Genomic DNA, 27,297 nt, shown 5'->3' with positions numbered 1-27,297 from the left:
CCTTCCCCAGGTTACTGCTCACACAGCTGCCCCAGTAGTTATTGGGGTCTAATTTGTCTCCACTTTTAAAAATCGGGGTGATCAATCCTTGATTCCCGACCTCAGGGAAACACCCGGCTCTCAGCACCAGGTTAAAGAGTTTGAGCAGAGCCTCCTGCAGCTGCGGGCTGCTGTGCTTCAGCATCTCAGGGCTGATGCTGTCGGGGCCGCTGGCTTTCCTGGGTTTGAGGATTTTGAGTTGATGTTTTAGTTCCTGTATTGTAAATGGGTTATCTAAGGGATTTTGGTTATTCTTAATGATTTCTTCCAATTTATTTAGGTTTTTTAATATTTTAACCTGTTCTGGCTTTGGATTGTTTTCAACATTTTGGTAAAGTTTTTCAAAGTGTGTTTTCCAGATTTCTCCATTTTGAATTGGTATTTCATTTTTTGTTTTTGGGGTATTTATTCTGCCCATATAGTGGTCTTTTTTCTTACTGAGGAGTTGCTTGTAGTGCCGCAGGGCCTGGCAGTAGCTGAGGCGAGCCTCCTGGTTGTCGGGCTCTCTGTGTTTAGTGTTGGAGAGATGTCTCAGGTGTTTCCTAGAAGTTTCACACTCCTGGTCACACCACTGTTCTTTTTTTCTTTTAGACGATTTCATATTTTGGTTTTTAATTGTTTTAATGTTTGATTTTAAAGCCAGTCTCTCAAATATTTCATTCAGTGTTTTGGTGGCTGAGTTTATTCCGTTTTGGTTTATTTGATAGTGTGAGGATTGATATCTGTCTAACATGTTTTCAATCTCATCACTATTCAGGGCTCTTGTGTAGTTCTCTGTGCTGGGCTCGGACCATCTCTAACTGGGTGGCAGGGAGACCAGTTTTGTGGGAAGTTTGGCTCTGACTTGTGGCTGCGCTGATCTTTTTAGGTAAAGTGTTATTTGGCTGTGGTCTGATAGTGGAGATTGTTGTCTGACTATAAACGCATTGTTGGCTTGTGGGTCCAGGTCAGTTATGGCGTAGTCCACCACACTGCTGCCCAGAGCCGAGCAGTATGTGAATCTCCCCAGAGAGTACCCCCTGGTCCTGCCATTGATGATATATAGACCCAGGCTTTTACATAGGCGCACTACCTGCTTCCTGCTCTTGTTTACCACGCTGTCGTGGCTGTGTCAGTGTGGAGGTGTGTGTGTGGCACAGCGGGGAGTCTCCGAACAGGTGTGTGTTCCCCTCTGTATTGATGTAGTCCATCTCTCTGCCAGTCCTGGCATTGAGATCGCCACACAGCAGTACAGAGCCCAGGGTCTGGAAGTGGCAGATTTCGTTTTGAAGCTCATGAAAGCCTTCCTCATTATAGTAGGGGGAGTCTGCGGGTGGCATATAAATTCCATAAATTGCTGGATGATGTGCAGGGGCACGTCTGTGCGGGGCAGCAGTGTGGAGATGGAAATTTTGGCAGTTGGGAATTCCTCTGTGGCTTTCGTTGCTACCTGTCTCAGGGCTGAGGCCACATCGCCCCTGCGGGCACTCAGGTCGTTAGTGCCGGTGTGGATGAGGATGTGTTTGACTTGGCAAAGCCTCCTCTTGGAGAGCAGCTCCAGGGCTCTCTGTGCTGTGGAGCACCAAAGCTTTTTCACTTTTCGCCTAGGGAAGAGGCGCCTCTCAACCAGGAACTTCCCATTGGATTCGCTCAGAATGACCACCTCTGCGTTGACCTGCCACTCCGGGTTTGCGTCGGGAGTGGTGGGGGCAGCGGGTGTGTTTTGGGGGAGTGGCGTTTCAGGGGGTTGTGTATTAGTGGCAGGTCTGGTGATAGTGGGTGTGTCAGGAGTGGTGGGGAGTGTGGGTGGATCAGTGGGTGCGTCAGGGGTTGGAGGTGTTGTGGGGTCAGTGCAGTGCAGTCTCTGTGCTCCAGTGATGTGTAGCTCCTCTCTTAGCTCCTCCAGCTGGCTCTGCAGGCTCCTCAGCTAGCTGTGCTGGGGTGTCCAGGTCAGCTCCTCCCTCGCTCTGCGCAGCTCCGTCCTCAGGGTTTGGCTCTGCTCCTCCAGGTCTCTCACTGCTGCTCTCAGCTCATGGATCTCAGCCTTGTGCTGCATCTTTAGTCTGTGCATCTCATCCCGGAGCTGATCACACAAGGAGGTCTGGGCCAGGGTGCTCAAGGTCTGCTCCCTGAACTCCGCAAACTCCAGCTCCAGCACTGATAGGCATTCCTTTAGTGTTTTAATGTTGCTGGAGAGTTTTGGGGAGACAGGGGGGCAGTCTGTGGGAGATGGGGCACTGTCTGGCTCCGTGTGGCTGGGGGCAGACTGCAGGGTGGCCGGCTCTGGCTCTTGTTTCTCTACCTCAGTCTGCTGCTTTGAGGTGTGGAAGCCGAGAGCTAATTGGTCCAGGCTGCTCTCGCTGCCCTGCACCATGATGGTCCCATTGTGGTATACATTAAAAGTGAGCATCACACTGTCTGTGTCTTTCTCTACCAGCACTGAGATCTGCCTGCCTCTGCTAATGCCCCTCTTGTTGTTATTGGGGTATGTCTGGCACAGGGTTTTGTGAAAGGCGGTGTAGAACAGTAGATTGTTCTTGACCCTGTTTTCTCCTTTACCGGTGTAGTCTAGGATGAGGGTCTCAGGAGATGCTCTCATCACAGCTTGTTTGTAGTCCTTCTTAGCCTGTGCAGAGCGAATGTCTTCAGGGTATCGGATTTCAAAAGGCAGCTCTGCAGTCAGACTGCTGTTCGATAGATTTCTATCAGTCTCAGTGGCAGTTGGGCTCTCTCCTACTGTCACTCTATTCAAATCGGAGCTCTGCATTTTCATTGGCTGAGTCAACTACTGAGAATGCTTATTTATTTTATTAATACATATTTTTTTGTTTAATTATTTGTCTCTTACCTCCAATTCTTGTCTTCAGCTTTTCTTTTCTGACTTTTCTTCCTGAACTGTCTCTCTGCTTTCTTCTTTTTGTGTTTCTCTTAAAATTATTATTTTTTGAATACTTTTTCTTCTGAATTTCTATTCCATGTCTTCTGTGTATGTTTATAGTGCTATATATTCATTTGTAAATCACAAATTAAATCCGCTTATGTATAAAAACAAATGTTTTTTAGGAGCTCATATTCCTCTCTCTCTCTCTCTCTCTCTCTCTCTCTCTCTCTCTCTCTCTCTCTCTCAATTCATTTCATTTGTATTGTCAAAGCAATTGGACATACATACACATACATACATATACACTCACCTAAAGGATTATTAGGAACACCTGTTCAATTTCTCATTAATGCAATTATCTAATCAACCAATCACATGGCAGTTGCTTCAATGCATTTAGGGGTGTGGTCCTGGTCAAGACAATCTCCTGAACTCCAAACTGAATGTCTGAATGGGAATGAAAGGTGATTTAAGCAATTTTGAGCGTGGCATGGTTGTTGGTGCCAGACGGGCCGGTCTGAGTATTTCACAATCTGCTCAGTTACTGGGATTTTCACGCACAACCATTTCTAGGGTTTACAAAGAATGGTGTGAAAAGGGAAAAACATCCAGTATGCGGCAGTCCTGTGGGCGAAAATGCCTTGTTGATGCTAGAGGTCAGAGGAGAATGGGCCGACTGATTCAAGCTGATAGAAGAGCAACTTTGACTGAAATAACCACTCGTTACAAACGAGGTATGCAGCAAAGCATTTGTGAAGCCACAACACGTACAACCTTGAGGCGGATGGGCTACAACAGCAGAAGACCCCACCGGGTACCACTCATCTCCACTACAAATAGGAAAAAGAGGTGAGACATTCAGATGGTAGAGTCAGAATTTGGCGTAAACAGAATGAGAACATGGATCCATCATGTCTTGTTACCACTGTGCAGGCTGGTGGTGGTGGTGTAATGGTGTGGGGGATGTCTTCTTGGCACACTTTAGGCCCCTTAGTACCAATTGGGCATTGTTTAAATGCTACGGCCTACCTGAGCATTGTTTCTGACCATGTCCATCCCTTTTTGACCACCATGTACCCATCCTCTGATGGCTACTTCCAGCAGGATAATGCACCATGTCACAAAGGTCGAATCATTTCAAATTGGTTTCATGAACATGACAATGAGTTCACTGTACTAAACTGGCCCCCACAGTCACCAGATCTCAACCCAATAGAGCATCTTTGGGATGTGGTGGAACGGGAGCTTCGTGCCCTGGATGTGCATCCCACAAATCTCCATCAACTGCAAGATGCTATCCTATCAATATGGGCCAACATTTCTAAAGAATGCTTTCAGCACCTTGTTGAAGCAATGCCACGTAGAATTAAAGCAGTTCTGAAGGCGAAAGGGGGTCAAACACAGTATTAGTATGGTGTTCCTAATAATCCTTTACGTGAGTTCATCGTAGCTCTTAATACTCTCTTTCTGTCTGGAGGAGATATAATTGAAGTATTGTACACGTACCCGGCTACTTTCAACACCCATTGCTGCACTGATATTTTTCCCTCCATTTTTCTTTATCCATTTTTTTTTTGCAGGAAGTTCCGTCAATAGCCGTCAGCCTTTAAGAGACATCATGCAGCCAGGCCTCTTGGCTTGCGGCCACACCGTCCTGAACGCGCCCAATCTCATCAGATCTCGGAAGCTAAACGGGGCAAGGGCTCGTCAGTACTTGGATGGGTGACCTCCTGGAGATATCAGGTGCTGCAAGTTATTTCGTCTCCTGGGTAACTTTATCGTAGCTCTAAATACTCTCTTTCAGTCTGGAGGAGATATTATTGAAGGATTCTACACGTACCCGGCTACTTTCAACACCCTTTGCTGCACTGATATTTTTCCCTCCATTTTCCATTTTTTTTTTTTTTTTTTTTGCTGAAAGTATTGTCAATACCCGCCAGCCTTTAAGAGACATCATGCAGCCAGGCCTCTTGGCTTGCGGCCACACCGTCCTGAACGCGCCCGATCTCATCAGATCTCGGAAGCTAACGGGGCAGGACCTGGTCAGTACTTGAATGTGAGACCTCCTGGAAATACCAGGTGCTGCAAGCTTTTACGTCTCCTGGGTAACTTTATCGTAGCTCTTAATACTCTCTTTCAGTCTGCAGGAGATATAATTGAAGAATTGTACACGTACCCGGCTACTTTCAACACCCTTTCCTGCACTGATATTTTTCCCTCCATTTTTCTATTTTTTTTTTTTTTTTTTTGCTGGAAATTCCGTCAATACCCGCCAGCCTTTAAGAGACATCATGCAGCCAGGCATCTCGGCTTGCGGCCACACCATCCTGAACGCGCCCGATCTCGTCAGATCTCGGAAGCTAAACGTGGCAGGACCTGGTCAGTACATGAATGTGAGACCTCCTGGAAATACCTGGTGCTGCAAGCTTTTACGTCTCCTGGGTAACTTTATCGTAGCTCTTAATACTCTCTATCTGTCTGGAGGAGATATAATTGAAGTATTGTACACGTACCCAGCTACTGTCAACACCATTTGCTGCACTGATATTTTTCCATCCATTTTTCTTTTTTTTTTTTTTTTTTGCTGGAAGTTCCGTCAATACCCGCCAACCTTTAAGAGACATCATGCAGCCAGGCCTTTCGGCTTGTGGCCACACCGTCCTGAATGCGCCCGATCTCGTCAGATCTCAGAAGTTAAACGGGGCAGGGCCTGGTCAGTACTTGGATGGGAGACCTCCTAGAAATACCAGGTGCTGCAAGCTTTTTACGTCTCCTGGGTAACTTCATCGTAGCTCTTAATACTCTCTTTTTGTCTCCAGGAGATATAATTGAAGAATTGTACACGTACCCGGCTACTTTCAACACCCTTTCCTGCACTGATATTTTTCCCTCCATTTTTCTATTTTTTTTTATTTTTTTTTGCTGGAAATTCCCTCAATACCCGCCAGCCTTTAAGAGACATCATGCAGCCAGGCATCTCGGCTTGCGGCCACACCATCCTGAACTCGCCCGATCTCGTCAGATCTTGGAAGCTAAACGGGGCAGGACCTGGTCAGTACATGAATGTGAGACCTCCTGGAAATACCTGGTGCTGCAAGCTTTTACGTCTCCTGGGTAACTTTATCGTAGCTCTTAATACTCTCTATCTATCTGGAGGAGATATAATTGAAGAATTGTACACCTACCCGGCTACCTTCAACACGCTTTGCTGCACTGATATTTTTCCCTCCATTTTTCTTTTTTCTATTGTTTCTTGCTGGAAGTTCCATCAATACCCTCCAGCCTTTAAGAGACATCATGCAGCCAGGCCTCTTGGCTTGAGGCCACACCGTCCTGAAGACGCAAGATCTCGTCAGATCTCGGAAGAAAAACTGGGCAGGGTCTGGTCAGTAATTGGATGGGTGACCTCCTGGAAATACCAGGTGCTGAAAGCTTTTTACATCTCCTGGGTAACTTCAGCGTAGCTCTTAATACTCTCATTCAGTCTGGAGGAGATATAATTGAAGAATTGTACATGTACCCGGCTACTTTCAACACCCTGTTCTGCACTGATATTTTTCCCTCCATTTTTCTATTTATTTATTTTTTATTTTTTGCTGGAAGTTCCGTCAATACCCGCCAGCCTTTAAGAGACATCATGCAGCCCGGCCTCTTGGCTTGCGGCCACACCGTCCTGAATGCGCCCGATCTCGTCAGATCTTGGAAGCTAAACGGGGCAGGGCCTGGTCAGTACTTGGATGGGAGACCTCCTAGAAATACCAGGTGCTGCAAGCTTTTTACGTCTCCTGGGTAACTTCATCGTAGCTCTTAATACTCTCTTTCTGTCTCCAGGAGATATAATTGAAGAATTGTACACGTACCAGGCTACTTTCAACACCCTTTGCTGCACTGGTATATTTCCCTCTATTTTTCTTTTTTTTTTTTGCTGGCAGTTCCGTCAATACCCGCCAGCCTTTAAGAGACATCATGCAGCCAGGCATCTCGGCTTGCAGCCACACCATCCTGAACGCGCCCGATCTCGTCATATCTCGGAAGCTAAACGGGGCAGGACCTGGTCAGTACATGAATGTGTGACCTCCTGGAAATACCTAGTGCTGCAAGCTTTTACGTCTCCTGGGTAACTTTATCGTAGCTCTTAATACTCTCTCTCTGTCTGGAGGAGATATAATTGAAGTATTGTACACGTATCCAGCTACTGTCAACACCCTTTGCTGCACTGATATTTTTCCATCCATTTTTCTTTTTTCTTTTTTTATTTTATTTTTTTGCTGGAAGTTCCGTCAATACCCGCCAACCTTTAAGAGACATCATGCAGCCAGGCGTCTCGGCTTGCGGCCACACCATCCTGAACGCGCCCGATCTCGTCAGATCTTGGAAGCTAAACGGGGCAGGACCTGGTCGGTACATGAATGTGAGACCTCCTGGAAATACCTGGTGCTGCAAGCTTTTACGTCTCCTGGGTAACTTTATCGTAGCTCTTAATACTCTCTGTCTCTCTCCAGGAGATATAATTGAAGAATTGTACACGTACCCGGCTACTTTCAACACCCTTTGCTGCACTGGTATATTTCCCTCTATTTTTCTTTTTTTTTTTTGCTGGCAGTTCCGTCAATACCCGCCAGCCTTTAAGAGACATCATGCAGCCAGACATCTCGGCTTACGGCCACACCGTCCTGAACGCGCCCGATCTTGTCAGATCTCGGAAGCTAAAGGGGGCAGGACCTGGTCAGTACTTAAATGTGAGACCTCCTGGAAATACCAGGTGCTGCCAGCTTTTTACGTCTCCTGGGGAACTTCATCGTAGCTCTTAATACTCTCTTTCTGTCTGGAGAAGATATAATTGAAGAATTGTACACGTACCCGGCTACTTTCAACACCCTTTGCTGCACTGGTATTTTTCCCTCTATTTTTCTTTTTTTTTTTTGCTGGCAGTTCCGTCAACACCCGCCAGCCTTTAAGAGACATCATGCAGCCAGGTGTCTCGGCTTGCGGCCACACCATCCTGAACGCGCCCCATCTCGTCAGATCTCGGAAGCTAAACGGGGCAGGGCCTGGTCAGTACTTGGATGGGAGACCTCCTAGAAATACCAGGTACTGCAAGCTTTTTACATGTCCTGGGTAACTTCATCGTAGCTCTTAATACTCTCTATCTGTCCGGAGGAGATATAATTGAAGTATTGTACACGTACCCAGCTACTGTCAACACCCTTTGCTGCACTGATATTTTTCCATCCATTTTTTTTTTTTTTTTTTTTTTTTTTTTTTTTGCTTGAAGTTCTGTCAATACCCGCCAACCTTTAAGAGACATCATGCAGCCAGGCGTCTCGGCTTGTGGCCACACCATCCTGAACTCGACCGATCTCGTCAGATCTTGGAAGCTAAACGGGGCAGGACCTGGTCGGTACATGAATGTGAGACCTCCTGGAAATACCTGGTGCTGCAAGCTTTTACGTCTCCTGGGTAACTTTATCGTAGCTCTTAATACTCTCTATCTGTCTGGAGGAGATATAATTGAAGTATTGTACACATACCCAGCTACTGTCAACACCCTTTGCTGCACTGATATTTTTCCATCCATTTTTCTTTTTTTTTTTTTTTTTTGCTGGAAGTTCCGTCAATACCCGCCAACCTTTAAGAGACATAATGCAGCCAGGCCTCTCGGCTTGCGGCCACACCGTCCTGAATGCGCCCGATCTCGTCAGATCTCGGAAGCTAAACGGGGCAGGGCCTGGTCAGTACTTGGATGGGAGACCTCCAGGAAATACCTGGTGCTGCAAGCTTTTAACGTCTCCTGGGAAACTTCATCGTAGCTCTTAATACTCTCTATCTGTCTGGAGGTGTTATAATTGAGGAATTGTACATGTACCCGGCTACTTTCAACAGCCTTTGCTGCACTGGTATTTTTCCCTCTATTTTTCTTTTTTTTTTTTTTTTTTTTTTTTTTTTTTTTTTGCTGGCAGTTCCGTCAATACCCGCCAACCTTTAAGAGACATCATGCAGCCAGGCCTCTCGGCTTGTGGCCACACCGTCCTGAACGCGCCCGATCTCGTCAGATCTCGGAAGCTAAACGCGGCAGGACCTGGTCAGTACTTGATTGTGAGACCTCCTGGAAATACCTAGTGCTGCAAGCTTTTACGTCTCCTGGGTAACTTTATCGTAGCTCTTAATACTCTCTTTCAGTCTGCAGGAGATATAATTGAAGAATTGTACACGTACCCGGCTACTTTCAACACCCTTTGCTGCACTGGTATTTTTCCCTCTATTTTTCTTTTTTTTTTTTGCTGGCAGTTCCGTCAATACCCGCCAGCCTTTAAGAGACATCATGCAGCCAGACATCTCGGCTTGCGGCCACACCGTCCTGAACGCGCCCGATCTTGTCAGATCTCAGAAGCTAAACGGGGCAGGACCTGGTCAGTACTTAAATGTGAGACCTCCAGGAAATACCAGGTGCTGCCAGCTTTTTACGTCTCCTGGGGAACTTCATCGTAGCTCTTAATACTCTCTTTCTGTCTGGAGAAGATATAATTGAAGAATTGTACACGTACCCGGCTACTTTCGACACCCTTTGCTGCACTGGTATTTTTCCATCTATTTTTCTTTTTTTTTTTTGCTGGCAGTTCCGTCAATACCCGCCAGCCTTTAAGAGACATCATGCAGCCAGGTATCTCGGCTTGCGGCCACACCATCCTGAACGCGCCTGATCTCGTCAGATCTCGGAAGCTGAACGAGGCAGGGCCTGTTCAGTACTTGGATGGGAGACCTCCTAGAAATACCAGGTGCTGCAAGCTTTTTACGTCTCCTGGGTAACTTCATCGTAGCTCTTAATACTCTCTTTCTGTCTCCAGGAGATATAATTGAAGAATTGTACACGTACCCGGCTACTGTCAACACCCTTTCCAGCACTGATATTTTTCCCTCCATTTTTCTTTTTTTTTTTTTTTTTCTTGCTGGAAATTCCGTCAATACCCGCCAGCCTTTAAGAGACATCATGCAGCCAGACATCTCGGCTTGCGGCCACACCATCCTGAACGCGCCCGATCTTGTCAGATCTCGGAATCTAAACGGGGCAGGGCCTGGTCAGTACTTGGATGGGTGACCTCCAGGAAATACCAGGTGCTGCCAGCTTTTTACGTCTCCTGGGGAACTTCATCGTAGCTCTTAATACTCTCTTTCTGTCTGGAGAAGATATAATTGAAGAATTGTACACGTACCCGGCTACTTTCAACACCCTTTGCTGCACTGGTATTTTTCCCTCTTTTTTCTTTTTTTTTTTTGCTGGCAGTTCCGTCAATACCCGCCAGCCTTTAAGAGACATCATGCAGCCAGGCCTCTCGGCTTGCGGCCACACCATCCTGAACGCGCCCGATCTCGTCAGATCTCGGATGCTAAACGGGGCAGGACCTGGTCAGTACATGAATGTGAGACCTCCTGGAAATACCTCGTGCTACAAGCTTTTACGTCTCCTGGGTAACTTCATCGTAGCTCTTAATACTCTCTTTCTGTCTGGAGAAGATATAATTGAAGTATTGTACACGTATCCAGCTACTGTCAACACCCTTTGCTGCACTGATATTTTTCCATCCATTTTTCTTTTTTCTTTTTTCTTTTTTTTTTTGCTGGAAGTTCTGTCAATACCCGCCAACCTTTAAGAGACATCATGCAGCCAGTTCTTTCGGCTTGTGGACACACCGTCCTGAATGCGCCCGATCTCGTCAGATCTCGGAAGCTAAACAGGGCAGGGCCTGGTCAGTACTTGGATGGGAGACCTCCTAGAAATACCAGGTGCTGCAAGGTTTTTACGTCTCCTGGGTAACTTCATCGTAGCTCTTAATACTCTTTTTCTGTCTCCAGGAGATATAATTGAAGAATTGTACACGTACCCGGCTACTTTCAATACCCTTTGCTGCACTGGTATATTTCCCTCTATTTTTCTTTTTTTTTTTTGCTGGCAGTTCCGTCAATACCCGCCAGCCTTTAAGAGACATCATGCAGCCAGACATCTCGGCTTGCGGCCACACCGTCCTGAACGCGCCCGATCTTGTCAGATCTCGGAAGCTAAACGGGGCAGGACCTGGTCAGTACTTAAATGTGAGACCTCCTGGAAATACCAGGTGCTGCCAGCTTTTTACGTCTCCTGGGTAACTTCATCGTAGCTCTTAATACTCTTTTTCTGTCTCCAGGAGATATAATTGAAGAATTGTACACGTATCCGGCTACTTTCAACACCTTTTCCTGCACTGATATTTTTCCCTCCATTTTTCTTTTTTTTTTTTTTTTTTTTGCTGGAAATTCCGTCAATACCCGCTAGCCTTTAAGAGACATCATGCAGCCAGACATCTCGGCTTGCGGCCACACCATCCTGAACGCGCCCGATCTCGTCAGATCTCGGAAGCTAAACGGGGCAGGGCCTGGTCTGTACATGAAAGTGAGACCTCCTGGAAATACCTAGTGCTGCAAGCTTTTACGTCTCCTGGGTAACTTTATCGTAGCTCTTAATACTCTCTCTCTGTCTGGAGGAGATATAATTGAAGTATTGTACACGTATCCAGCTATTGTCAACACCCTTTGCTGCACTGATATTTTTCCATCCATTTTTCTTTTTTCTTTTTTTCTTTTTTTTTTTTGCTGGAAGTTCCGTCAATACCCGCCAACCTTTAAGAGACATCATGCAGCCAGGTCTTTCGGCTTGTGGCCACACCGTCCTGAATGCGCCCGATCTCGTCAGATCTCGGAAGCTAAACGGGGCAGGGCCTGGTCAGTACTTGGATGGGAGACCTCCTAGAAATACCAGGTGCTGCAAGCTTTTTACGTCTCCTGGGTAACTTCATCGTAGCTCTTAATACTCTCTTTCTGTCTCCAGGAGATATAATTGAAGAATTGTACACGTACCCGGCTACTTTCAACACCCTTTGCTGCACTGGTATATTTCCCTCTATTTTTCTTATTTTTTTGCTGGCAGTTCCGTCAATACCCGCCAGCCTTTAAGAGACATCATGCAGCCAGGCATCTCGGCTTGCGGCCACACCATCCTGAACGCGCCCGATCTCGTCAGATCTCGGAAGCTAAACGGGGCAGGACCTGGTCTGTACATGAAAGTGAGACCTCCTGGAAATACCTAGTGCTGCAAGCTTTTACGTCTCCTGGGTAACTTTATCGTAGCTCTTAATACTCTCTCTCTGTCTGGAGGAGATATAATTGAAGTATTGTACACGTATCCAGCTATTGTCAACACCCTTTGCTGCACTGATATTTTTCCATCCATTTTTCTTTTTTCTTTTTTTCTTTTTTTTTTTTGCTGGAAGTTCCGTCAATACCCGCCAACCTTTAAGAGACATCATGCAGCAAGGCCTTTCGGCTTGTGGCCACACCATCCTGAACGCGCCCGATCTCGTCAGATCTCGGAAGCTAAACGGGGCAGGGCCTGGTCAGTACTTGGATGGGAGACCTCCTAGAAATACCAGGTGCTGCAAGCTTTTTACGACTCCTGGGTAACTTCATCGTAGCTCTTAATACTCTCTTTCTGTCTCCAGGAGATATAATTGAAGAATTGTACACATACCCGGCTACTGTCAACACCCTTTGCTGCACTGATATTTTTCCATCCATTTTTCTTTTTTCTTTTTTTTATTTTTTTTTTTGCTGGAAGTTCCGTCAATACCCGCCAACCTTTAAGAGACATCATGCAGCCAGGCCTTTCGGCTTGTGGCCACACCGTCCTGAATGCGCCCGATCTCGTCAGATCTCGGAAGCTAAACGGGGCAGGGCCTGGTCAGTACTTGGATGGGAGACCTCCTAGAAATACCAGGTGCTGCAAGCTTTTTACGTCTCCTGGGTAACTTCATCGTAGCTCTTAATACTCTCTTTCTGTCTCCAGGAGATATAATTGAAGAATTGTACACGTACCCGGCTACTTTCAACACCCTTTGCTGCACTGGTATATTTCCCTCTATTTTTCTTTTTTTTTTGCTGGCAGTTCCGTCAATACCCGCCAGCCTTTAAGAGACATCATGCAGCCAGGCATCTCGGCTTGCGGCCACACCATCCTGAACGCGCCCGATCTCGTCAGATCTCGGAAGCTAAACGTGGCAGGACCTGGTCAGTACATGAAAGTGAGACCTCCTGGAATTACCTAGTGCTGCAAGCTTTTACGTCTCCTGGGTAACTTTATCGTAGCTCTTATTACTCTCTCTCTGTCTGGAGGAGATATAATTGAAGTATTGTACACGTATCCAGCTACTGTCAACACCCTTTGCTGCACTGATATTTTTCCATCCATTTTTCTTTTTTCTTTTTTTCTTTTTTTTTTTTGCTGGAAGTTCCGTCAATACCCGCCAACCTTTAAGAGACATCATGCAGCCAGGCCTTTCGGCTTGTGGCCACACCATCCTGAATGCGCCCGATCTCGTCAGATCTCGGAAGCTAAAAGGGGCAGGGCCTGGTCAGTACTTGGATGGGAGACCTCCTAGAAATACCAGGTGCTGCAAGCTTTTTACGTCTCCTGGGTAACTTCATCGTAGCTCTTAATACTCTCTTTCTGTCTCCAGGAGATATAATTGAAGAATTGTACACGTACCCGGCTACTTTCAACACCCTTTGCTGCATTGGTATATTTCCCTCTATTTTTCTTTTTTTTTTTGCTGGCAGTTCCGTCAATACCCGCCAGCCTTTAAGAGACATTATGCAGCCAGGCATCTCGGCTTGCGGCCACACCATCCTGAACGCCCCCGATCTCGTCAGATCTCGGAAGCTATATGGGGCAGGGCCTGGTCAGTACTTGCATGGGAGACCTCCTAGAAATACCAGGTGCTGCAAGCTTTTTACGACTCCTGGGTAACTTCATCGTAGCTCTTAATACTCTCTTTCTGTCTCCAGGAGATATAATTGAAGAATTGTACACGTACCCGGCTACTTTCAACACCCTTTGCTGCATTGGTATATTTCCCTCTATTTTTCTTTTTTTTTTTGCTGGCAGTTCCGTCAATACCCGCCAGCCTTTAAGAGACATTATGCAGCCAGGCATCTCGGCTTGCGGCCACACCATCCTGAACGCCCCCGATCTCGTCAGATCTCGGAAGCTATATGGGGCAGGGCCTGGTCAGTACTTGCATGGGAGACCTCCTAGAAATACCAGGTGCTGCAAGCTTTTTACGACTCCTGGGTAACTTCATCGTAGCTCTTAATACTCTCTTTCTGTCTCCAGGAGATATAATTGAAGAATTGTACACGTACCCGGCTACTTTCAACACCCTTTGCTGCACTGGTATATTTCCCTCTATTTTTCTTTTTTTTTTTTGCTGGCAGTTCCGTCAATACCCGCCAGCCTTTAAGAGACATCATGCAGCCAGGCATCTCGGCTTGCGGCCACACCATCCTGAACGCGCCCGATCTCGTCAGATCTCGGAAGCTAAACGGGGTAGGACCTGGTCAGTACATGAAAGTGAGACCTCCTGGAAATACCTAGTGCTGCAAGCTTTTTCGTCTCCTGGGTAACTTTATCGTAGCTCTTAATACTCTCTCTCTGTCTGGAGGAGATATAATTGAAGTATTGTACACGTATCCAGCTACTGTCAACACCCTTTGCTGCACTGATATTTTTCCATCCATTTTTCTTTTTTGTTTTTTTCTTTTTTTTTTTTGCTGGAAGTTCCGTCAATACCCGCCAACCTTTAAGAGACATCATGCAGCCAGGCCTTTCGGCTTGCGGCCACACCATCCTGAACGCGCCCGATCTCGTCAGATCTCGGAAGCTAAACGGGGCAGGGCCTGGTCAGTACTTGGATGGGAGACCTCCTAGAAATACCAGGTGCTGCAAGCTTTTTACGTCTCCTGGGTAACTTCATCGTAGCTCTTAATACTCTCTTTCTGTCTCCAGGAGATATAATTGAAAAATTGTACACGTACCCGGCTACTTTCAACACCCTGTCCTGCACTGATATTTTTCCCTCCATTTTTCTATTTATTTATTTTTTATTTTTTGCTGGAAGTTCCGTCAATACCCGCCAGCCTTTAAGAGACATCATGCAGCCAGGCCTCTTGGCTTGCGGCCGCACCGTCCTGAACACGCCCGATCTCGTCAGATCTCGGAAGCTAAACGGGGCAGGGCCTGGTCAGTACTTGGATGGGAGACCTCCTGGAAATACCAGGTGCTACAAGCTTTTTACGTCTCCTGGGAAACTTCATCGTAGCTCTTAATACTCTCTATCTGTCTGGAGGAGATATAATTGAAGTATTGTACACGTACCCGGCTACTTTCAACAGCCTTTGCTGCACTGATATTTTTCCCTCCATTTTCCATTTTTTTTTTTTTTTTTTTTTGCTGGAAGTTCCGTCAATACCCGCCGGCCTTTAAGAGACATCATGCAGCCAGGCCTCTTGGCTTGCGGCCACACCGTCCTGAACGCGCCCGATCTTGTCAGATCTCGGAAGCTAAACGGGGTAGGACCTGGTCAGTACATGAAAGTGAGACCTCCTGGAAATACCTAGTGCTGCAAGCTTTTTCGTCTCCTGGGTAACTTTATCGTAGCTTTTAATACTCTCTCTCTGTCTGGAGGAGATATAATTGAAGTATTGTACACGTATCCAGCTACTGTCAACACCCTTTGCTGCACTGATATTTTTCCATCCATTTTTCTTTTTTGTTTTTTTCTTTTTTTTTTTTGCTGGAAGTTCCGTCAATACCCGCCAACCTTTAAGAGACATCATGCAGCCAGGCCTTTCGGCTTGCGGCCACACCATCCTGAACGCGCCCGATCTCGTCAGATCTCGGAAGCTAAACGGGGCAGGGCCTGGTCAGTACTTGGATGGGAGACCTCCTAGAAATACCAGGTGCTGCAAGCTTTTTACGTCTCCTGGGTAACTTCATCGTAGCTCTTAATACTCTCTTTCTGTCTCCAGGAGATATAATTGAAGAATTGTACACGTACCCGGCTACTTTCAACACCCTGTCCTGCACTGATATTTTTCCCTCCATTTTTCTATTTATTTATTTTTTATTTTTTGCTGGAAGTTCCGTCAATACCCGCCAGCCTTTAAGAGACATCATGCAGCCAGGCCTCTTGGCTTCCGGCCGCACCGTCCTGAACACGCCCGATCTCGTCAGATCTCGGAAGCTAAACGGGGCAGGGCCTGGTCAGTACTTGGATGGGAGACCTCCTGGAAATACCAGGTGCTACAAGCTTTTTACGTCTCCTGGGAAACTTCATCGTAGCTCTTAATACTCTCTATCTGTCTGGAGGAGATATAATTGAAGGATTGTACACGTACCCGGCTACTTTCAACAGCCTTTGCTGCACTGATATTTTTCCCTCCATTTTCCTTTTTTTTTTTTTTTTTTTTTTGCTGGAAGTTCCGTCAATACCCGCCAGCCTTTAAGAGACATCATGCAGCCAGGCCTCTTGGCTTGCGGCCACACCGTCCTGAACGCGCCCGATCTCGTCAGATCTCGGAAGCTAACGGGGCAGGGCCTGGTCAGTACTTGGATGGGTGACCTCCTGGAAATACCAGGTGCTGCAAGCTTTTTACGTCTCCTGGGTAACTTCATCATAGCTCTTAATACTCTCTTTCAGTCTGTAGGAGATATTATTGAAGAATTGTACACGTACCCGGCTACTTTCAAAACCCTTTGCTGCACTGATATTTTTCCCTCCATTTTTCTTTTTTCTTTTTTTTTTTGCTGGAAGTTCCGTCAATACCCGCCAGCCTTAAAGAGACATCATGCAGCCGGGCCTCTCGGCTTTCGGCCACACCGTCCTAAACGCGCATGATATCGTCAGATCTCGGAAGCTAAACGGGGCAGGACCTGGTCAGTACATGAATGTGACACCTCCTGGAAATACCTGGTGCTGCAAGCTTTTACGTCTCCTGGGTAACTTTATCGTAGCTCTTAATACTCTCTATCTGTCTGGAGGAGATATAATTGAAGTATTGTACACGTACCCAGCTACTGTCAACACCATTTGCTGCACTGATATTTTTCCATCCATTTTTCTTTTTTTTTTTTTTTTTTGCTGGAAGTTCCGTCAATACCCGCCAACCTTTAAGAGACATCATGCAGCCAGGCCTCTCGGCTTGCGGCCACACCATCCTAAACGCGCCCGATCTCGTCAGATCTCGGAAGCTAAACGGGGCAGGACCTGGTCTGTACATGAAAGTGAGACCTCCTGGAAATACCTAGTGCTGCAAGCTTTTACGTCTCCTGGGTAACTTTATCGTAGCTCTTAATACTCTCTCTCTGTCTGGAGGAGATATAATTGAAGTATTGTACACGTATCCAGCTATTGTCAACACCCTTTGCTGCACTGATATTTTTCCATCCATTTTTCTTTTTTCTTTTTTTCTTTTTTTTTTTTGCTGGAAGTTCCGTCAATACCCGCCAACCTTTAAGAGACATCATGCAGCCAGGCCTTTCGGCTTTTGGCCACACCATCCTGAACGCGCCCGATCTCGTCAGATCTCGGAAGCTAAACGGGGCAGGGCCTGGTCAGTACTTGGATGGGAGACCTCCTAGAAATACCAGGTGCTGCAAGCTTTTTATGACTCCTGGGTAACTTCATCGTAGCTCTTAATACTCTCTTTCTGTCTCCAGGAGATATAATTGAAGAATTGTACACGTACCCGGCTACTGTCAACACCCTTTGCTGCACTGATATTTTTCCATCCATTTTTCTTTTTTCTTTTTTTTATTTTTATTTTTTGCTGGAAGTTCCGTCAATACCCGCCAACCTTTAAGAGACATCATGCAGCCAGGCCTTTTGGCTTGTGGCCACACCGTCCTGAATGCGCCCGATCTCGTCAGATCTCGGAAGCTAAACGGGGCAGGGCCTGGTCAGTACTTGGATGGGAGACCTCCTAGAAATACCAGGTGCTGCAAGCTTTTTACGTCTCCTGGGTAACTTCATCGTAGCTCTTAATACTCTCTTTCTGTCTCCAGGAGATATAATTGAAGAATTGTACATGTACCCGGCTACTTTCAACACCCTGTGCTGCACTGATATTTTTCCCTTCATTTTTCTATTTATTTATTTTTTATTTTTTGCTGGAAGTTCCGTCAATACCCGCCAGCCTTTAAGAGACATCATGCAGCCAGGTCTCTTGGCTTGCGGCCACACCGTCCTGAACGCGCCCGATCTCATCAGATCTAGGAAGCTAACGAGGCAGGGCCTGGTCAGTACTTGGATGGGTGACCTCCTGGAAATACCAGGTGCTGCAAGCTTTTTACGTCTCCTAAGTAACTTTATCATAGGTCTTAATACTCTCTTTCAGTCTGTAGGAGATATCATTGAAGAATTGTACACGTACCCGGCTACTTTCAAAACCCTTTGCTGCACTGATATTTTTCCCTCCATTTTTCTTTTTTCTTTTTTTTTTGGCTGGAAGTTCCGTCAATACCCGCCAGCCTTAAAGAGACATCATGCAGCCGGGCCTCTCGGCTTTCGGCCACACCGTCCTGAATGCGCATGATATCGTCAGATCTCGGAAGCTAAACGGGGCAGGACCTTGTCAGTACTTGAATGTGAGACCTCCTGGAAATACCAGGTGCTGCAAGCTTTTACGTCTCCTGGGTAACTTTATCGTAGCTCTTAATACTCTCTTTCAGTCTGCAGGAGATATAATTGAAGAATTGTACACGTACCCGGCTACTTTCAACACCCTTTGCTGCACTGGTATATTTCCCTCTATTTTTCTTTTTTTTTTTTGCTGGCAGTTCCGTCAATACCCGCCAGCCTTTAAGAGACATCATGCAGCCAGGCATCTCGGCTTGCGGCCACACCATCCTGAACACGCCCGATCTCGTCAGATCTCGGAAGCTAAACGGGGTAGGACCTGGTCAGTACATGAAAGTGAGACCTCCTGGAAATACCTAGTGCTGCAAGCTTTTTCGTCTCCTGGGTAACTTTATCGTAGCTCTTAATACTCTCTCTCTGTCTGGAGGAGATATAATTGAAGTATTGTACACGTACCCAGCTACTGTCAACACCCTTTGCTGCACTGATATTTTTCCATCCATTTTTCTTTTTTTTTTTTTTTTTGCTGGAAGTTCCGTCAATACCCGCCAACCTTTAAGAGACATCATGCAGCCAGGCCTTTTGACTTGTGGCCACACCGTCCTGAATGCGCCCGATCTCGTCAGATCTCGGAAGCTAAACGGGGCAGGGCCTGGTCAGTACTTAGATGGGAGACCTCCTAGAAATACCAGGTGCTGTAAGCTTTTTACGTCTCCTGGGTAACTTCATCGTAGCTCTTAATACTCTCTTTCTGTCTCCAGGAGATATAATTGAAGAATTGTACACGTACCCGGCTACTTTCAACACCTTTTCCTGCACTGATATTTTTCCCTCCATTTTTCTTTTTTTTTTTTTTTTTTTTGCTGGAAATTCCGTCAATACCCGCTAGCCTTTAAGAGACATCATGCAGCCAGACATCTCGGCTTGCGGCCACACCATCCTGAACGCGCCCGATCTCGTCAGATCTCGGAAGCTAATCGGGGCAGGGCCTGGTCAGTACTTGGATGGGAGACCTCCTAGAAATACCAGGTGGTGCAAGCTTTTTACGTCTCCTGGGTAACTTCATCGTAGCTCTTAATACTCTCTTTCTGTCTCCAGGAGATATAATTGAAGAATTGTACACGTACCCGGCTACTTTCAACACCCTTTGCTGCACTGGTATATTTCCCTTTATTTTTCTTTTTTTTCTGCTGGCAGTTCCGTCAATACCTGCCAGCCTTTAAGAGACATCATGCAGCCAGGCATCTCGGCTTGCGGCCACACCATCCTGAACGCGCCCGATCTCGTCAGATCTCGGAAGCTAAACGGGGCAGGACCTGGTCAGTACATGAATGTGAGACCTCCTGGAAATACCTGGTGCTGCAAGCTTTTACGTCTCCTGGGTAACTTTATCGTAGCTCTTAATACTCTCTATCTGTCTGGAGGAGATATAATTGAAGTATTGTACACGTACCCAGCTACTGTCAACACCCTTTGCTGCACTGATATTTTTCCATCCATTTTTCTTTTTTTTTTTTTTTTTGCTGGAAGTTCCGTCAATACCCGCCAACCTTTAAGAGACATCATGCAGCCAGGCCTTTTGACTTGTGGCCTCACCGTCCTGAATGCGCCCGATCTCGTCAGATCTCGGAAGCTAAACGGGGCAGGGCCTGGTCAGTACTTGGATGGGAGACCTCCTAGAAATACCAGGTGCTGCAAGCTTTTTACGTCTCCTGGGTAACTTCATCGTAGCTCTTAATACTCTCTTTCTGTCTCCAGGAGATATTATTGAAGAATTGTACACGTACCCGGCTACTTTCAAAACCCTTTGCTGCACTGATATTTTTCCCTCCATTTTTCTTTTTTCTTTTTTTTTTGGCTGGAAGTTCCGTCAATACCCGCCAGCCTTAAAGAGACATCATGCAGCCGGGCCTCTCGGCTTTCGGCCACACCGTCCTGAATGCGCATGATATCGTCAGATCTCGGAAGCTAAACGGGGCAGGACCTTGTCAGTACTTGAATGTGAGACCTCCTGGAAATACCAGGTGCTGCAAGCTTTTACGTCTCCTGGGTAACTTTATCGTAGCTCTTAATACTCTCTTTCAGTCTGCAGGAGATATAATTGAAGAATTGTACACGTACCCGGCTACTTTCAACACCCTTTGCTGCACTGGTATATTTCCCTCTATTTTTCTTTTTTTTTTTTGCTGGCAGTTCCGTCAATACCCGCCAGCCTTTAAGAGACATCATGCAGCCAGGCATCTCGGCTTGCGGCCACACCATCCTGAACACGCCCGATCTCGTCAGATCTCGGAAGCTAAACGGGGCAGGACCTGGTCAGTACATGAATGTGAAACCTCCTGGAAATACCTAGTGCTACAAGCTTTTACGTCTCCTGGGTAACTTTATCGTAGCTCTTAATACTCTCTCTCTGTCTGGAGGAGATATAATTGAAGTATTGTACACGTATCCAGCTACTGTCAACACCCTTTGCTGCACTGATATTTTTCCATCCATTTTTCTTTTTTCTTTTTTTCTTTTTTTTTTTTGCTGGAAGTTCCGTCAATACCCGCCAACCTTTAAGAGACATCATGCAGCCAGGCCTTTCGGCTTGTGGCCACACCGTCCTGAATGCGCCCGATCTCGTTAGATCTCGGAAGCTAAACGGGGCAGGGCCTGGTCAGTACTTGGATGGGAGACCTCCTAGAAATACCAGGTGCTGCAAGCTTTTTACGTCTCCTGGGTAACTTCATCGTAGCTCTTAATACTCTCTTTCTGTCTCCAGGAGATATAATTGAAGAATTGTACACGTACCCGGCTACTTTCAACCCCCGTTGCTGCACTGGTATATTTCCCTCTATTTTTCTTTTTTTTTTTTGCTGGCAGTTCCGTCAATACCCGCCAGCCTTTAAGAGACATCATGCAGCCAGGCCTTTGGACTTGTGGCCACACCGTCCTGAATGCGCCCGATCTCGTCAGATCTCGGAAGCTAAACCGGGCAGGGCCTGGTCAGTACTTGGATGGGAGACCTCCTAGAAATACCAGCTGCTGCAAGCTTTTTACGTCTCCTGGGTAACTTCATCGTAGCTCTTAATACTCTCTTTCTGTCTCCAGGAGATATAATTGAAGAATTGTACACTTACCCGGCTACTTTCAACACCCTTTCCTGCACTGATATTTTTCCCTGCATTTTTCTATTTTTTTTTTATTTTTTTTTTGCTGGAAATTCCGTCAATACCCGCCAGCCTTTAAGAGACATCATGCAGCCAGACATCTCGGCTTGCGGCCACACCGTCCTGAACGCGCCCGATCTTGTCAGATCTCGGAAGCTAAACGGGGCAGGACCTGGTCAGTACTTAAATGTGAGACCTCCTGGAAATACCAGGTGCTGCCAGCTTTTTACATCTCCTGGGGAACTTCATCGTAGCTCTTAATACTCTCTTTATGTCTGGAGAAGATATAATTGAAGAATTGTACACGTACCCGGCTACTTTCAACACCCTTTGCTGCACTGGTATTTTTCCCTCTATTTTTCTTTTTTTTTTTCGCTGGCAGTTCCGTCAATACCCGCCAGCCTTTAAGAGACATCATGCAGCCAGGCATCTCGGCTTGCGGCCACACCATCCTGAACGCGCCCGATCTCGTCAGATCTCGGAAGCTAAACGGGGCAGGGCCTGGTCAGTACTTGGATGGGAGACCTCCTAGAAATACCAGGTGCTGCAAGCTTTTTACGTCTCCTGGGTAACTTCATCGTAGCTCTTAATACTCTCTATCTGTCTCCAGGAGATATAATTAAAGTATTGTACACGTACCCAGCTACTGTCAACACCCTTTGCTGCACTGATATTTTTCCATCCATTTTTCTTTTTTTTTTTTTTTTTGCTGGAAGTTCCGTCAATACCCGCCAACCTTTAACAGACATCATGCAGCCAGGCCTCTCGGCTTGCGGCCACACCGTCCTGAATGCGCCCGATCTCGTCAGATCTCGGAAGCTAAACGGGGCAGGGCCTGGTCAGTACTTGGATGGGAGACCTCCTAGTAATACCAGGTGCTGCAAGCCTTTTACGTCTCCTGGGTAACTTCATCGTAGCTCTTAATACTCTCTTTCTGTCTCCAGGAGATATAATTGAAGAATTGTACACGTACTAGGCTACTTTCAACACCCTTTGCTGCACTGATATTTTTCCCTCTATTTTTCTTTTTTTTTTTTTGCTGGCAGTTCCGTCAATACCCGCCAGCCTTTAAGAGACATGATGCAGCCAGGCATCTCGGCTTGCGGCCACACCATCCTGAACGCGCCCGATCTTGTCAGATCTCGGATGCTAAACGGGGCAGGACCTGGTCAGTACATGAATGTGAGACCTCCTGGAAATACCTCGTGCTGCAAGCTTTTACGTCTCCTGGGTAACTTTATCGTAGCTCTTAATACTCTCTATCTGTCTGGAGGAGATATAATTGAAGAATTGTACATGTACCCGGCTACTTTCAACACCCTTTGCTGCACTGATATTTTTCCCTCCCTTTTTCTATTTTTTTTTTTTTTTTTTTGCTGGAAGTTCCGTCAATACTTGCCAGCCTTTAAGAGACATCATGCAGCCAGGTCTCTTGGCTTGTGGCCACACCGTCCTGAACGCGCCCGATCTCGTAAGATCTCGGACGCTAAACGGGGCAGGACCTGGTCAGTACTTGGATGGGAGACCTCCTGGAAATACCTGGTGTTGCAAGCTTTTACGTCTCCTGGGTAACTTTATCGCAGCTCTTAATTCTCTCTTTCTGTCTGGAGGAGATATAATTGAAGAATTGTACATGTACCCGGCTACTTTCAACACCCTTTGCTGCACTGATATTTTTCCCTCCATTTTTCTATTTTTTTTTTTTTTTTTTTTGCTGGAAGTTCCGTCAATACCCTCCAGCCTTTAAGAGACATCATGCAGCCAGGCCTCTTGCTTGCGGCCACACCGTCCTGAATGCGCCCGATCTCGTCAGATCTCGGAAGCTGAACGGGGCAGGGCCTGGTCAGTACTTGGATGGGTGACCTCCTAGAAATACCAGGTGCTGCAAGCTTTTTTCGTCACTTGGGTAACTTCATCATAGCTCTTTATACTCTCTTTCTGTCTGGAGGAGATATAATTGAAGAATTGTACACGTACCCGGCTACTTTCAACACCCTTTCCTGCACTGATATTTTTCCCTCCATTTTTCTATTTTTTTTTTTTTTTTTTTTTTTGCTGGAAATTCCGTCAATACCCGCCAGCCTTTAAGAGACATCATGCAGCCAGGCGTCTCGGCTTGTGGCCACACCGTCCTGAATGCGCCCGATCTCGTCAGATCTTGGAAGCTAAACGGGGCAGGGCCTGGTCAGTACTTAGATGGGAGACCTCCTGGAAATACCAGGTGCTGCAAGCTTTTTACATCACTTGGGTAATTTCATCGTAGCTCTTAATACTCTCTTTCTGTCTGGAGGAGATATAATTGAAGAATTGTACACGTACCCGGCTACTTTCAACATCCTTTGCTGCACTGATATTTTTCCCTCCATTCTTCTTTTTTCTTTTTTATTTTGCTGGAAGTTCCGTCAATACCCTCCAGCCTTTAAGAGACATCATGCAGCCAGGCCTCTTGCTTGCGACCACACCGTCCAGAGCGCGACCGATCTCATCAGATCCCGGAAGCTAAACGGGGCAGGGCCTGGTTAGTACTTGGATGGGAGACCTCCTAGAAATACCAGGTGCTGCAAGCTTTTTACGTCTCCTGGGTAACTTTATCGTAGCTCTTAATACTCTCTTTCTGTCTGGAGGAGATATAATTGAAGAATTGTACACGTACCCGGCTACTTTCAACACCCTTTGCTGCACTGATATTTTTCCATCCATTTTTCTTTTTTTTTTTTTGCTGGAAGTTCCGTCAATACCCGCCAACCTTTAAGAGACATCATGCAGCCAGGCCTTTCGGCTTGCGGCCACACCATCCTGAACGCGCCCGATCTCGTCAGATCTCGGAAGCTAAACGGGGCAGGGCCTGGTCAGTACTTGGATGGGAGACCTCCTAGAAATACCAGGTGCTGCAAGCTTTTTACGTCTCCTGGGTAACTTAATCGTAGCTCTTAATACTCTCTTTCTGTCTCCAGGAGATATAATTGAAGAATTGTACACGTACCCGGCTACTTTCAACACCCTTTGCTGCACTGGTATATTTCCCTTTATTTTTCTTTTTTTTCTGCTGGCAGTTCCGTCAATACCCGCCAGCCTTTAAGAGACATCATGCAGCCAGGCATCTCGGCTTGCGGCCACACCGTCCTGAACGTGCCCGATCTCGTCAGACCTTGGAAACTAAACGGGCCAGGGCCTGGTTAGTACTTGGATGGGTGACCTCCAGGAAATACCAGGTGATGCAAGCTTTTTACGTCTCCTTGGTAACTTCATCGTAGCTCTTAATACTCTTTATCTGTCTGGAGGAGATATAATTGAAGTATTGTACACTTTGTCTTAGGGACAGTCTGGCTAGCAGTGACTGAGTGGTTGACAGACGACAAGCAACGGAATGTACGTGCTCTGTGATGTCATAGCAGTCAGCTGAGAGAGGCTCGTGATGTCATCGCTGAGCTGTCTGTCTGTCTGTCTCTCTCTCTCTCTTTCTCTCTCTCTCTCTCTCTCTCTCTTCCTCTCAATTCAATTCATTTGTATTGTCAAAGCAATTGGACATACATACATACATATATATATATATATATATATATATACATACATACATACATCCATACATGCTAGAAAGTCATTACTATGTTATCTTAAAGGCTAACTAAGCAGAACATATATCATTATAGAACAGAGTTCATAGGTCATACCGTTTGACAATGTCTCCAAGGTTCTCATCATAAATAACAAACAGAAATCAAACTATCTTCTGGGCTGACCTTCTAGCTTGACCGTATCTTTCTTAAGTATACAAGAGAGAAAAACAGGTGTAAGAAAATAATTTCTAATTTTCCTTCTACACATATATACATACATACATACATATGTAGCGTTATGTTGGGTGTATTTGGATAAGAGCATTTGGGCTCTGAGCTGAAGCACTGATCTAAAGAAGACCTCTCCCCCCCCAAAGTTATCAGATTTCCTTAGCTCATCAGCTTGGAACTGGTTTGCATCAAAGTGACAGTTTTGGGGAGGATGGCACCGAGAAGAGGCCAAATAGTTTGGAATTCTGCTATGAGATGTCTGGAGAAAGGGGCCTGTAGGTGATAAAAACTCTTTGAAGTGGATGAGAGCCGAAATCCCGACATAGAGCTACGAACCCAGGCCAACCGGCATTTCCAAAAGATGGCATGGATTGACATCAGTCATAAATAAAGCCTCCCTCCAATAGGACACTGGGGGCTGAAACCGAAATCCAATCTCAAGAACTCAGGGACCAATCACCTACTGATCTGACAGACTATAAGGAACAGCGGACAGTCTTTCTCTCTCTCTCTCTCTCACCTGAACCAGAAACTCGCTGCCACAGCTCAACCTGTAGCTCTGTTGCCAGAACCAGAATCAGAAACCAACCAAGTCTTTGCCGGCAACAGAAGAGTTAAACTGGGAGAAGGAGATTGAGCCGTACGAAGAATTCTTTTAAAGGACTTTATTAAATAAATAACTTCACAGACCCACCTGATCAGTGGAGTTTTACAGCTGGACAATTGACTAAGTCGACTGAATACGAAAGTGTCAGTCACTTAAATAGCTATTTGAGTTTTAAGAAACTTGACCCTTGGAACAAACAGGGCCCTGCTTTCCTCAAAGACTTCGTCTTCAAGTAACTACGGTGGAACCATGCTTACAAAGAAGATTTTGTGCACAACCTTGGAGCCTTCAAACCAATGGAAAATCTGTTTGGAAAAGACTCTACATTCGCGAAACCCCAACTTCCAGGTGCATCGACTGAGTGGAAGTTCTTGCACAAAGCCGAACCGGACTGCCTTTGTTCCAAACCACACGGACCTCGTGCCGTGTGCTGTTATCTGAGCCCGAAGCCAGAGAGGCCTCTCTGCGACGAAGTTCACATAAGTTTAACAGTTTGGAGTTTGTGATTCATGACATTTGAGAAATCAATTAGAAATGTTAATCTGTGATTCATAACTCTAGAATGTGTAATATCATTTAGTTTTCTTAAATATAAATGTGAGTTGCATTAAACTGTTTTGTTGATAATTTTAGAAATAAAATCTGTCAACGCCGAGAAATATCTTCTCATTCCTGTTTAACTGTTTAGTCTGAAATTGACACAAGTTAATAGACATTAGATTATTGGTGGCCCTGCCTATCCTTAATCATTGAATAATAATCAGTTAAGGGAAATTGTGGTAACAAATAGGATCTTTCTTGGCACCTAAACGTAAATGAGACTGATATATATATAACGAGAAGTTACCTGACATAAATACTAACCTGCGTAGTTATTTAATGTCTGACTAATAATACTAACGAGAGACTCACCTTCGTCTTACTAACCGGTATTGTAGTCAATGTGTTTATAACCTTTTTTGTTTAACGATTTGTTAAACGGAATGTACGTGCTCTGTGATGTCATAGCAGTAAGCTGAGAGAGGCTCGTCATGTCATCGCTGAGCTGGCTGGCTGGCTCTCTGTGTGTGTGTGTGTGTGTGTGTGTGTGTGTGTGTCTCTGTCTGTCTGTCTCTCTCTCTCTCTCTTACTCTCTCTCTCTCCCTCTCAATTCAATTCATTTGTATTGTCAAAGCAATTGGACATGCATACATACATACATACATATATATGGAAAATAAACAATATGTGTACATCTCTTTCTGCATTAGTGGTGCCCTCACAGATGTGCAAGTTACATGACAGACAGACAGACAGACACACACACACTTTCACACACAGACAGACAGACACAGACACACACAGACAC

At 45.9% G+C, this 27,297-nt stretch overlaps 18 non-coding genes and 40 pseudogenes across 18 annotated transcripts; all 58 read left to right on the top strand.

Moving 5' to 3' along the window:
- Positions 1-4,535: 4,535 nt before the first annotated feature.
- On the top strand, positions 4,536-4,654 carry LOC136733121 (uncharacterized; annotated as a pseudogene).
- A 218-nt stretch (positions 4,655-4,872) lies between these two features.
- Positions 4,873-4,990, top strand: LOC136732923 (uncharacterized; annotated as a pseudogene).
- Positions 4,991-5,208: 218 nt separating this feature from the next.
- LOC136732967 (uncharacterized) lies at positions 5,209-5,327 on the top strand (annotated as a pseudogene).
- A 215-nt stretch (positions 5,328-5,542) lies between these two features.
- Positions 5,543-5,661, top strand: LOC136732756 (5S ribosomal RNA). The gene has a single exon (XR_010810036.1). It is a non-coding gene; the product is annotated as a 5S ribosomal RNA (ribosomal RNA).
- A 219-nt stretch (positions 5,662-5,880) lies between these two features.
- LOC136733052 (uncharacterized) lies at positions 5,881-5,999 on the top strand (annotated as a pseudogene).
- Positions 6,000-6,214: 215 nt separating this feature from the next.
- Positions 6,215-6,333, top strand: LOC136733194 (uncharacterized; annotated as a pseudogene).
- A 221-nt stretch (positions 6,334-6,554) lies between these two features.
- Positions 6,555-6,673, top strand: LOC136732728 (5S ribosomal RNA). The gene has a single exon (XR_010810009.1). It is a non-coding gene; the product is annotated as a 5S ribosomal RNA (ribosomal RNA).
- A 210-nt stretch (positions 6,674-6,883) lies between these two features.
- On the top strand, positions 6,884-7,002 carry LOC136733122 (uncharacterized; annotated as a pseudogene).
- Positions 7,003-7,226: 224 nt separating this feature from the next.
- LOC136733057 (uncharacterized) lies at positions 7,227-7,345 on the top strand (annotated as a pseudogene).
- A 209-nt stretch (positions 7,346-7,554) lies between these two features.
- Positions 7,555-7,673, top strand: LOC136733165 (uncharacterized; annotated as a pseudogene).
- Positions 7,674-7,883: 210 nt separating this feature from the next.
- Positions 7,884-8,002, top strand: LOC136732868 (uncharacterized; annotated as a pseudogene).
- Positions 8,003-8,226: 224 nt separating this feature from the next.
- Positions 8,227-8,345, top strand: LOC136733164 (uncharacterized; annotated as a pseudogene).
- A 215-nt stretch (positions 8,346-8,560) lies between these two features.
- Positions 8,561-8,679, top strand: LOC136732779 (5S ribosomal RNA). Its single transcript, XR_010810059.1, has one exon. It is a non-coding gene; the product is annotated as a 5S ribosomal RNA (ribosomal RNA).
- Positions 8,680-8,911: 232 nt separating this feature from the next.
- LOC136733078 (uncharacterized) lies at positions 8,912-9,030 on the top strand (annotated as a pseudogene).
- Positions 9,031-9,239: 209 nt separating this feature from the next.
- On the top strand, positions 9,240-9,358 carry LOC136733123 (uncharacterized; annotated as a pseudogene).
- A 210-nt stretch (positions 9,359-9,568) lies between these two features.
- LOC136732940 (uncharacterized) lies at positions 9,569-9,687 on the top strand (annotated as a pseudogene).
- A 218-nt stretch (positions 9,688-9,905) lies between these two features.
- LOC136732899 (uncharacterized) lies at positions 9,906-10,024 on the top strand (annotated as a pseudogene).
- A 209-nt stretch (positions 10,025-10,233) lies between these two features.
- On the top strand, positions 10,234-10,352 carry LOC136733133 (uncharacterized; annotated as a pseudogene).
- A 222-nt stretch (positions 10,353-10,574) lies between these two features.
- Positions 10,575-10,693, top strand: LOC136732843 (uncharacterized; annotated as a pseudogene).
- A 210-nt stretch (positions 10,694-10,903) lies between these two features.
- On the top strand, positions 10,904-11,022 carry LOC136733018 (uncharacterized; annotated as a pseudogene).
- A 218-nt stretch (positions 11,023-11,240) lies between these two features.
- Positions 11,241-11,359, top strand: LOC136733075 (uncharacterized; annotated as a pseudogene).
- Positions 11,360-11,583: 224 nt separating this feature from the next.
- Positions 11,584-11,702, top strand: LOC136733060 (5S ribosomal RNA). Its single transcript, XR_010810088.1, has one exon. It is a non-coding gene; the product is annotated as a 5S ribosomal RNA (ribosomal RNA).
- Positions 11,703-11,910: 208 nt separating this feature from the next.
- LOC136733103 (uncharacterized) lies at positions 11,911-12,029 on the top strand (annotated as a pseudogene).
- Positions 12,030-12,253: 224 nt separating this feature from the next.
- Positions 12,254-12,372, top strand: LOC136732709 (5S ribosomal RNA). The gene has a single exon (XR_010809992.1). It is a non-coding gene; the product is annotated as a 5S ribosomal RNA (ribosomal RNA).
- A 225-nt stretch (positions 12,373-12,597) lies between these two features.
- Positions 12,598-12,716, top strand: LOC136733048 (5S ribosomal RNA). Its single transcript, XR_010810086.1, has one exon. It is a non-coding gene; the product is annotated as a 5S ribosomal RNA (ribosomal RNA).
- Positions 12,717-12,924: 208 nt separating this feature from the next.
- LOC136733180 (uncharacterized) lies at positions 12,925-13,043 on the top strand (annotated as a pseudogene).
- Positions 13,044-13,267: 224 nt separating this feature from the next.
- On the top strand, positions 13,268-13,386 carry LOC136732767 (5S ribosomal RNA). The gene has a single exon (XR_010810047.1). It is a non-coding gene; the product is annotated as a 5S ribosomal RNA (ribosomal RNA).
- A 209-nt stretch (positions 13,387-13,595) lies between these two features.
- LOC136732911 (uncharacterized) lies at positions 13,596-13,714 on the top strand (annotated as a pseudogene).
- A 209-nt stretch (positions 13,715-13,923) lies between these two features.
- Positions 13,924-14,042, top strand: LOC136732910 (uncharacterized; annotated as a pseudogene).
- Positions 14,043-14,252: 210 nt separating this feature from the next.
- On the top strand, positions 14,253-14,371 carry LOC136733059 (uncharacterized; annotated as a pseudogene).
- A 224-nt stretch (positions 14,372-14,595) lies between these two features.
- On the top strand, positions 14,596-14,714 carry LOC136732861 (5S ribosomal RNA). Its single transcript, XR_010810069.1, has one exon. It is a non-coding gene; the product is annotated as a 5S ribosomal RNA (ribosomal RNA).
- Positions 14,715-14,935: 221 nt separating this feature from the next.
- LOC136732761 (5S ribosomal RNA) lies at positions 14,936-15,054 on the top strand. Its single transcript, XR_010810041.1, has one exon. It is a non-coding gene; the product is annotated as a 5S ribosomal RNA (ribosomal RNA).
- A 220-nt stretch (positions 15,055-15,274) lies between these two features.
- LOC136733119 (uncharacterized) lies at positions 15,275-15,393 on the top strand (annotated as a pseudogene).
- Positions 15,394-15,617: 224 nt separating this feature from the next.
- On the top strand, positions 15,618-15,736 carry LOC136732850 (5S ribosomal RNA). Its single transcript, XR_010810068.1, has one exon. It is a non-coding gene; the product is annotated as a 5S ribosomal RNA (ribosomal RNA).
- Positions 15,737-15,957: 221 nt separating this feature from the next.
- On the top strand, positions 15,958-16,076 carry LOC136732888 (uncharacterized; annotated as a pseudogene).
- A 220-nt stretch (positions 16,077-16,296) lies between these two features.
- Positions 16,297-16,414, top strand: LOC136732727 (5S ribosomal RNA). Its single transcript, XR_010810008.1, has one exon. It is a non-coding gene; the product is annotated as a 5S ribosomal RNA (ribosomal RNA).
- A 550-nt stretch (positions 16,415-16,964) lies between these two features.
- Positions 16,965-17,083, top strand: LOC136733137 (uncharacterized; annotated as a pseudogene).
- Positions 17,084-17,307: 224 nt separating this feature from the next.
- LOC136732811 (uncharacterized) lies at positions 17,308-17,426 on the top strand (annotated as a pseudogene).
- Positions 17,427-17,652: 226 nt separating this feature from the next.
- Positions 17,653-17,771, top strand: LOC136733035 (5S ribosomal RNA). Its single transcript, XR_010810085.1, has one exon. It is a non-coding gene; the product is annotated as a 5S ribosomal RNA (ribosomal RNA).
- Positions 17,772-17,992: 221 nt separating this feature from the next.
- LOC136732914 (uncharacterized) lies at positions 17,993-18,110 on the top strand (annotated as a pseudogene).
- A 544-nt stretch (positions 18,111-18,654) lies between these two features.
- Positions 18,655-18,773, top strand: LOC136733068 (uncharacterized; annotated as a pseudogene).
- Positions 18,774-18,987: 214 nt separating this feature from the next.
- Positions 18,988-19,106, top strand: LOC136732842 (uncharacterized; annotated as a pseudogene).
- A 218-nt stretch (positions 19,107-19,324) lies between these two features.
- On the top strand, positions 19,325-19,443 carry LOC136732782 (uncharacterized; annotated as a pseudogene).
- Positions 19,444-19,651: 208 nt separating this feature from the next.
- On the top strand, positions 19,652-19,770 carry LOC136732900 (uncharacterized; annotated as a pseudogene).
- Positions 19,771-19,984: 214 nt separating this feature from the next.
- On the top strand, positions 19,985-20,103 carry LOC136732801 (uncharacterized; annotated as a pseudogene).
- A 544-nt stretch (positions 20,104-20,647) lies between these two features.
- LOC136733120 (uncharacterized) lies at positions 20,648-20,766 on the top strand (annotated as a pseudogene).
- A 224-nt stretch (positions 20,767-20,990) lies between these two features.
- On the top strand, positions 20,991-21,109 carry LOC136732724 (5S ribosomal RNA). The gene has a single exon (XR_010810005.1). It is a non-coding gene; the product is annotated as a 5S ribosomal RNA (ribosomal RNA).
- Positions 21,110-21,319: 210 nt separating this feature from the next.
- On the top strand, positions 21,320-21,438 carry LOC136732941 (uncharacterized; annotated as a pseudogene).
- Positions 21,439-21,659: 221 nt separating this feature from the next.
- Positions 21,660-21,778, top strand: LOC136733017 (uncharacterized; annotated as a pseudogene).
- A 210-nt stretch (positions 21,779-21,988) lies between these two features.
- On the top strand, positions 21,989-22,107 carry LOC136732838 (5S ribosomal RNA). Its single transcript, XR_010810067.1, has one exon. It is a non-coding gene; the product is annotated as a 5S ribosomal RNA (ribosomal RNA).
- A 215-nt stretch (positions 22,108-22,322) lies between these two features.
- Positions 22,323-22,441, top strand: LOC136732944 (5S ribosomal RNA). The gene has a single exon (XR_010810077.1). It is a non-coding gene; the product is annotated as a 5S ribosomal RNA (ribosomal RNA).
- A 211-nt stretch (positions 22,442-22,652) lies between these two features.
- Positions 22,653-22,771, top strand: LOC136733134 (uncharacterized; annotated as a pseudogene).
- A 218-nt stretch (positions 22,772-22,989) lies between these two features.
- On the top strand, positions 22,990-23,108 carry LOC136732846 (uncharacterized; annotated as a pseudogene).
- A 218-nt stretch (positions 23,109-23,326) lies between these two features.
- On the top strand, positions 23,327-23,445 carry LOC136732736 (5S ribosomal RNA). Its single transcript, XR_010810016.1, has one exon. It is a non-coding gene; the product is annotated as a 5S ribosomal RNA (ribosomal RNA).
- A 223-nt stretch (positions 23,446-23,668) lies between these two features.
- Positions 23,669-23,787, top strand: LOC136732731 (5S ribosomal RNA). Its single transcript, XR_010810012.1, has one exon. It is a non-coding gene; the product is annotated as a 5S ribosomal RNA (ribosomal RNA).
- Positions 23,788-24,002: 215 nt separating this feature from the next.
- Positions 24,003-24,121, top strand: LOC136732959 (uncharacterized; annotated as a pseudogene).
- A 211-nt stretch (positions 24,122-24,332) lies between these two features.
- LOC136732826 (5S ribosomal RNA) lies at positions 24,333-24,451 on the top strand. Its single transcript, XR_010810066.1, has one exon. It is a non-coding gene; the product is annotated as a 5S ribosomal RNA (ribosomal RNA).
- A 208-nt stretch (positions 24,452-24,659) lies between these two features.
- Positions 24,660-24,778, top strand: LOC136732878 (uncharacterized; annotated as a pseudogene).
- Positions 24,779-27,297: the final 2,519 nt, after the last annotated feature.

The sequence above is a fragment of the Amia ocellicauda genome, unplaced genomic scaffold (genome assembly GCF_036373705.1).
Source record: "Amia ocellicauda isolate fAmiCal2 unplaced genomic scaffold, fAmiCal2.hap1 HAP1_SCAFFOLD_35, whole genome shotgun sequence".
Classification (NCBI taxonomy): Eukaryota; Metazoa; Chordata; class Actinopteri; order Amiiformes; family Amiidae; genus Amia; species Amia ocellicauda.
The sequence above is the reverse complement of the archived record's forward strand: the minus strand, read 5'-3'. Positions and strand labels throughout refer to the sequence as shown.